This window comes from Choloepus didactylus, chromosome 23 (assembly GCF_015220235.1).
Source record: "Choloepus didactylus isolate mChoDid1 chromosome 23, mChoDid1.pri, whole genome shotgun sequence".
NCBI lineage: Eukaryota > Metazoa > Chordata > Mammalia > Pilosa > Megalonychidae > Choloepus > Choloepus didactylus.
The window spans coordinates 27,805,383-27,813,493 of NC_051329.1; the positions used below are offsets into that span (position 1 = coordinate 27,805,383).

Consider the following 8,111-nt stretch of genomic DNA (forward strand, 5'->3'; position numbering starts at 1 on the left):
TTAACTGTAGCGCTAGGGATTATACTGGTAACTGATGAACCAATAATTTCATTGGTTTCTAGATAGGTTGGAGAGGGTAGTACAGTGTAGTATAATATGGAGAATTTACTAGAACTTTGCCAGTCACAAAGTCTGGCTTTTAATCTTAATCTTGCTGCTCCTTTATTTTGAGACAAGTCATTTAGCTCTCCTCTCCCTTTGTTTCTTAAACTGCAAAATATGGGTGGTGAACCAACCTTCCACCTAGGGTTTTAACCACAAGGAGGTAGAAACAGTGGGTTGTAATAGTTTATTCTAAATCCGATCCAGCGCTGAGATCCTTCTGCTTGGGTCTGGGATAGCTTGGGGGTGGAGTGGAGAACTCCCTTGAGGGGCCAGCCCATTCATCAGTGGGTCTAAAAGCCTGATTCCCAGGAACCAGAGAAGACAGTTCTCAGGTCCCTCCTCCAGGCATTGGGGTTACTGTTGAGCAAAAGCGAGATTCATTTGAATCTAGTCTATGATTAACTGGAACGTGGGCTTTAGTCACTATCAAATCAACCTTAAGGATGAGCCTCAGGGGAAAGTCATTGTTTTTACTAATGAAACTCATTTATGATTACGATATATATAAAACAGTCATTTGCATGCTAAAACTCTTTAAGAGATTATGGTTATGACACACAATGTAAAGTGACAGAATAGTTACAGAGGTTGCAAGATGATAAAACATCTTTCATTGTATTGCTATTACTTGGATTTTAGAGGTTTCTTAGAATGGACAGGCTAAATGAAATCTAACACAGTTCTAACTAAAAGTCATTAGTATAACAGTTCTAATGGAAACTGTTGAACCAATTCTGTAACCAAAAAGATAAACAACTTAAAACTGCCAGGTATCAGTATTATTGTAATATTCCCTTTATCAAAACCTATAACTGAAATTTATAGGTAAGAATTTACAGTAAATGGCAGGTACTTGGAAACTTGTCAGTTAAGGTTTCCCATTAAAGAAGAACTGCTGTAAGCTTTTTAACCCTCTAAAGTCAGAAAAAAATTAAAAAAAAAAAAAAAAAAACAAAAAAACTTTCACAATTAGTTTCTAAGGAAATTATATAAAGGTCATAATACAAAGAGAAAAGGTTTAGACTGTCATTTCCAATAGGACATAAGCCTCCAAAAACCAACCTACTTTTTGAGGGGGAAGGGATGAGTTTTTATAAGGAAATAACAATAAAACTCTATTTTCTTATATTTCTAAAGAATGTAAGTTAACAAAATCACTTAAATGTGACTTCATTTCCTGCTGCTTCCCCCAACCCCCTCAATATACAATACAGCAAATATTTGCATAGGTTTATTATTCACATTTAATCATGAATAATTCACTTGGTACAGACAGCTGGGTAAACAAGAGATCTGGCGTTTCCTTTTTCCAGAACATTTTTCCATTGGCTGAATGAAAACAGCATCAGTGTTGATTTTGTATGATTTTCAGTGCCATCTTACCTCCCCTCTCCCGTGCAAGAAGCCCCCTTTTGCTCTTTTTTCCCTCCAGTCTGCTTCTTTCTGTCAGTTCTTGGGCACCACCTGACCAACACAACATTTTAAATTTCACAATGAAAAATGAGCTCAATCAGTCAGCTCTTTAGTCTGCAAGGCAATAGGTATTTATCATTTCCCACAAAATTAGAACTTTTAAAAACTAAGGGTTTGCTTTTGTATGGGTACTACTTTAATGTTGGGAAAAGATCCTTCCAAACTCTTTCTGCCTAGTCATTATGCCCTCTATTTCTCATATCAGTCTAACAATTTCACAATTATTTGACTACTCACCACAAAGCCCCTCTTCTCCTCCCAGGTCTACGTGAGGGAATGAGGCACGTATCAGTGACACAGGTTTACCCAGGGCATTTCAACCTCTAGGCAGGGGGGCATCATTTACTAAAGGTCAAGGATCCTTCCAGTTCTGTGAACAGCATGAATCAAATTGTGATAGTGTAACCTGTGTTTTAAGAGAGAATGAGGCTTGCCATAACTCAGCTATAACCAAGTGTGTGTGTGTTGGGGAGGGAGGTCATAGTATACCCTTGGGAACTCCTTGCTCTTTGTCATGGCCTGACATAATTTTTTAGAATTTTAGCAACCCACCAAAAGTTATGCATCCCTGACTTTCAGACATCCAGGACAAACAGAGGGATATGTGTGTGCTCTCGTCAGCAACACATATCATAAAATATGAACTCCATGGAAATATGATAACTAGTATTCCAGAGAAAATTTAAAACATTTTGGCTAAATTAAAAAGTATTGTTTTCTCCATTGAACGAACACTTAGATAGTGCTTACTTTGTGTTTGACATATTATAAGCACTTTATACATATTAACTCTTTTAACACTGATAATAATCCTATGAAGTAGGTGCAACTCTTACCCCATTTTTCAGATGAGGAAACTGAGGCACAGTGAAATTAATGTCACACAGCTAAGAAGTGTTAGAGCTATAACTTAAACCAGGCAGCCTGGCTCATACTCTGCTATCAGTATTCCTGCTTATGTTAGGGAAGTTTGGAAAAATAAGAAAAGTATAAAAAAGAGAAAAATTATCCATAATCCACCACCCATTTTGGTATATTGTGTGTGTATATCAATCTTATATACATATAAAAGCATTTAATTTAGTGTGTATATATATATATCAATTTCCTGATGTTTTCAGTTAACTGTACCTTGTGAACATTCTCTCATAGAAAGATATTTATTTGATTGAACATTCAAATCATTTTCTTAGTTCACTTTGTTAATGTTGACCGAGTCAAGGTTGGAAGCACTCAAGGTAGGTGGGTTGGGGGTGGGAGAAGGGGCTGCTTATTTGCCTTCTTCCCTCAAGCTCAAAGAGCTGCCCTGAAAATGAACTAAATGTGATTTCTCTTAAGCAAACTGAAAAAGTGTTGTAGCCTAGAAACCTAGCGTGACTTTTCCCTTCAAAGCATTTCATGCTGTGTCCACTTCATATTGTTCACGGGGGTGGGGGAGGCTGGTGAGTCTTGGTGCAAAGAAGAATGTAGGCTAGTCAACAGGAAACCTGAAGTCCTTGATATAGCAGAGAGGCCTCTAACCATACCCTGGCATGGTTGCTTTCTCTTTCTTTGATAGGTGTTGCAACAATAATAATAATAATATTAACATTAATACACATCCAAAGAAACATTTACCTGGTAAACGAAACTGGTATTACAAGCCAAGACATTACAGAGCAGTCTCTGAAGCCAAGACAGTAGTGGTCATTGCTATGGCCAGCTCCAGTTTTGACCAAGTCACCTGCCATCATGTCAACATCAGAGATGTAAATAGCGTAGATATGTGCTGACCTAATCTCAAACTCTCTTGGGAGTACAAGGAAATGGGCTTGAAAAGACTGTTCTCTTTTTAATTTGTTAAGCGAATTTCTACCTCTAATTAAAGAGGTGGAAACAGAAAATGCTATTCAAGAGGAAAAGTCAAAGAATGACACTCATCTCTAAACACAAAGAATCCCTGAGTCAGTGATATAGTTGCATCAGTCCTTACCCTGTCCCTCCACTTTTACCCATTTCCAGGAGAGGAAGTGGAGAGGGTGACCAAGGGCCAACATTGGCAAAGGGCCCTCTCTGGGAATTGCTTTCATATGCACATAAATTTCCACCATGAATACCTTCTGGAGTTTGCATGTAACTGAGTCGCTCTTTCAAGTTTCCTGTCCAATGTTCTAACTTGAACCATGCTACCAGAAAATCAGGTGTATCTCAATTGCTAAGTCAACTTGACATGTTTTGTTTTGTTTTTTGCTTTACAAAAAATTACTCTTTAATTAGTGAAAAAAAAAATTTCAAATTCAAGCCTTACATAATGCTCATTGTCCTGCCTTGCAGGTCTAAATGCTAGACCTAGTGACCATGGCAACTATCTCTCACGGATGTTCCAAAAGGCAAGAGCTCCTGCTAGACTTTTTTCACTACTTCAATAGTAATAAGCAGACTTAACTAGCCTTTGGAAAGGTGTCCGCCAGCACCGTTGTATCTTATGCCCTCACTTCTCTGTAGTTGAAGCTGTTGCTGCTCCTTGTCATTTTTTTTTTTAAGCTGGCTTGTCCATACTTGAAAGGCTCCTGAAGTTCTATCTTAGGGAGTTTCCTTTTATCCACACTGTGCTTAAAAAACACATCTTAGGTCCTTTAAAGTTGGTTAAATCACTCTCCTCCTGGCTTACTTTTCCACACTGTTCACAAGAACTAAGCCAATAACACACCTTATAGACAGGTCACATACACAGACTTCACCTGTTTATATGTTGCAAACATCAACGTACTGGAAATATTTTCACTACTAAACTAATTCTAGAACATAGAAAGTTTGTTAACAGTATACTTAACCTCATATACCATTCAGGGATACTGTCAATGTCATGTCAGACAATTTCACAAGCATAAAAACAAGAAATGTTAATCTCTTTCCCCCCTTCTTTCAACCGTTATTATATGAATAAAAGAACTTGAGACAATTTAGCTCAATTTTAATTAAATGCTTCCCAAGCATTACTTTGACCAAGTACCCAGGTGAGTCCTGAACGTTGCCAGTGTCCATTTATATAACCACACTTAAAGGTAAGGACTTAACCATTTTCTAACATTAGCCTATTTTCTATGCTGCTTATTCACATATGCCCATTAACAAATGGAATTTTGTCTGTTATATTTATTGATTTTTTTAGTGTTTTCTGGATAACTGCAGTATCTGTGAAGACTGATTTCCATGCTGGCATTGGATGCATCCAAATATTAATAATGTGCAGAGGCAAAGAATTAGAGCAACGAGATAGAGCGTATTCAAACACTAGCATTCTCCTTTTTATTGTTTGTTTTGCTTGGTACTTCTTAAAAGGAATCTTCAAATCCAATGTTCAACTACCAAAGGAAAAACAATAGCAGGGCACACACTTAGGGCTCATATCAAATTATAAGCACTTGCTGGTGTAAAACAGTAGACACTGACTTTCATATATATGATCTTGTTATCTACGTCTTCTCAACTAGGATCTTGCAAACAGACTGATAATCCAAACCGACATGATTTAGGTTGAAACACACATGTGGGATAACGTGTGTTCTTTGGGAATCAAAGTGAGAGTAAGAATTCAGACTATCCAAAATTCAATTCAGGCCTTTGGGCAGAGAGAGGCTTGTATTAAGCAATTGTGCTACATTCCGGCTGGAGTAAGTTATTTTGGATGATTATACCTGGACTATCCTTGGTTTTGTCCAGTAAAATGCACAGGGTTCCAATAAGAAAGCAGGTAAGAGTTCAACAATGCATGATTTTTATTCTCTTGCTCTGAGAGCTTTTATCAATTAAAAAAATATTAAACCAAGGAAAATAACTGAAGATTTATGGGCCTCTTGTGCTTTAAAAAGGAAAAAAAAAGGTAGCCACTAATTTGCTTGAATATAGTAGGTTTAGTGGCCCTGTATTTTGCAAAGTTCTTAAGAATGGTTCTTAAAGTAGTAAGGGAAAAACAAAAACAAAACAAACAAAACACTGTCCCATTCTAGAATTTAAGCATAGGGCAGTAGGCTTTCTTTATACCCAAATAATATTATGACAATAATTCATGTGTGACCAAGGTAAATGTAGAAGGGAGAATTTGTAAACACACCTAGGACTTTTAGCAAAGCTCACACACTAAAATGATAGATGACTACATTTTTAAAGAAAATGCACAAAAACCAAATAGGAATTTTGGGATTTTTTCATTTGAAGGTAAATCTTAATGCTATTAAATTCAAAAATATGCAATTTAAATACCCAATCCTAATTGTTATCTAAAACACACATTGCAAGCATACAAATATCCATTCTCTCCATATGTCAGTGCCCATTTATACCATGGTTTGGAAATGGGGAGAATAGAGTCCCCTTAAATTGCAAGTCAATGGGTGTTTCTTTACAGTTACCTTTAGCAAAATTCATACAACATAGTAATTAACAATGATCTTCTTGTTAACTCACAAGGAAATACCTTCAAAACTGCATTTTGTTAAGTTTCTGTACTAAAATGTAGGAAAACTGAACTACACAAATATTGAAAAGTTTAAGATTCCTTATTTTTTTATTCCTAGTACCACTACCACAATTTATAGGGCAATATACCTGATGTAATGAAAAGAAAAAGACAAATGAAAAGACAAAAGACCTCAGAAATGTACATCTAATTGACACTACATCGCATTAATCAATAGCTACACTCTTCGCAAACTGTGGCTATGACAGTCCTGAGCAAGAAGGGTTTCCTGTTTAAGCTGCAGTAACTTTTCTGACTACGGATCATCATTCCTTCTGTGGCAGATTTTTACAATTCCTCTAATGCATCTGGGATGACTGTTTCAAAGTAATCTGCAGCCTTCCTGGCAATTCCTTGCTCTCTCTCCTACTAAGAGCTGTAACCATTTTCTGTTGAGTTTTTAGAAACTTCTGCTACCATATCCACCACTCCCAGTGCCAGATCCATAACCACCAACATAGGTACAGCCCGAGCTTCTTCCACTAAAACTGTCCCTTTTTGTGGGTCCATAATTTGATTGCTGTTGTCCACTATAATTTCCAAAATCATCATAGACCCACCACCACTGTTGTTACTACCGCCAAAATTTCCTCCTTCACTGTAACCATCATACCCTCCACCACTACCACTTCAGTTTTCATATCCTGGTCCACCACCAACATAGTCCCCTCAACTAATATAACCAGGACCACCACCATAGTTGCCACCATCACCTCCAAATCCATTATACCCACCTCTTCCATAACTACCTCTGCTGCCACCACCTCCACCACCATAGCCTCCTCTTCCACCAAAGTTTCCACCATCTCCAAAGTTCTCTCCACAGCCCATAAAGTTGCCAGATCCACATCCATGACCTCTTTGTGATCCAGAAGACTGCATCTCTTGTTTAGAAAGGGCCTTTTTCACTTCACAATTATGCCCATTAATAGTGTATTTCTGAGCCACAAGTTTATCAATGAAAGTTACAAAAGCAAATCCTATCTTTTTCCACTCTGCCTGTCTTCCATAAATTCTATGGTTTTAATCTTGCCATATTAAATGCAAAATCTTGACATATTAAATACCAAAGTAGTCTCTCAAATTATATTCTTCTGTATCTTCTTTAATACCACCAACCAAAATGTTCTTCACTGTTAGATGGGCACCAGGCTTTACAGAATCCTCTCCAGAAAGTGCTCTCTTTGGTTCCACTACACGCCCATCAACCTCATGTGGTTGAGCACGCATTTCTGCATCCATTTCTTCAACACAAGAGAAAGTCACAAAACCAAAGCCTCTGGGACGTTTTGTCTGGGAGGCTCTTGTCACCACACAATCTGTGAGTTTGCCCCATTTCTCAAAATGTTGTCAACTATCATCCATCATTTCAAAGCTCAAACCACCAGTAAACAGTTTTTCAATTGCTCCTGTTCCTTTGGTTCATGGCCCTCCTCCCATTTGAGCTTGACTTCTTTTGAAAAACAAAACTCACTTATTTGAGCCCCCAAATCCATACCCTTCCCTTTTTTCCCCCTTAAAATGCCCTTTATCCACAGTCACTGTCCTGGGTCCTCTTGGATCCATTGCAAGTAGGAGCCATACACACACTGTAACTGGCTGGCTACCTGCTCAGTCCCTAAATAGAAGCTAAGCTCTCTGAAGGCCAGGACCACACAGTATACGGCCCCACTCCTGAACATTGGTGTCATTCAGGGCAAGCAAGAAAGAAGGAAAGAACAAATATAAAGTCGGGTACCTGACACCTCTCTTGGAACATATTAAGTGCTCCATTATTTTTAAAGTGTGTTGCTCTTACTTGCAAATATTTGCATTTAAAAAAAGGGCCTTATTCCAAATAAAAGAGCAATGTTGCAATATTGGGGATAGCCAATGAATATGGTATTTTTTAACCCAACGGGAAAAAGGAGGACACAAGTAATAATAATGATAACAATAATCATACCACAAGATAGATTAGCATTGATACTTCTATTACATATTCTTACAAGTATCTCAATTCATTTTTATAATATGCCTATGAACTGGGTTGGAC

General features: G+C 37.6%; 1 pseudogene; it reads right to left on the reverse strand.

Annotated features, from left to right (window-relative positions):
• Window positions 1-6,476: 6,476 nt before the first annotated feature.
• LOC119519305 lies at window positions 6,477-7,572 on the reverse strand (annotated as a pseudogene).
• Window positions 7,573-8,111: the final 539 nt, after the last annotated feature.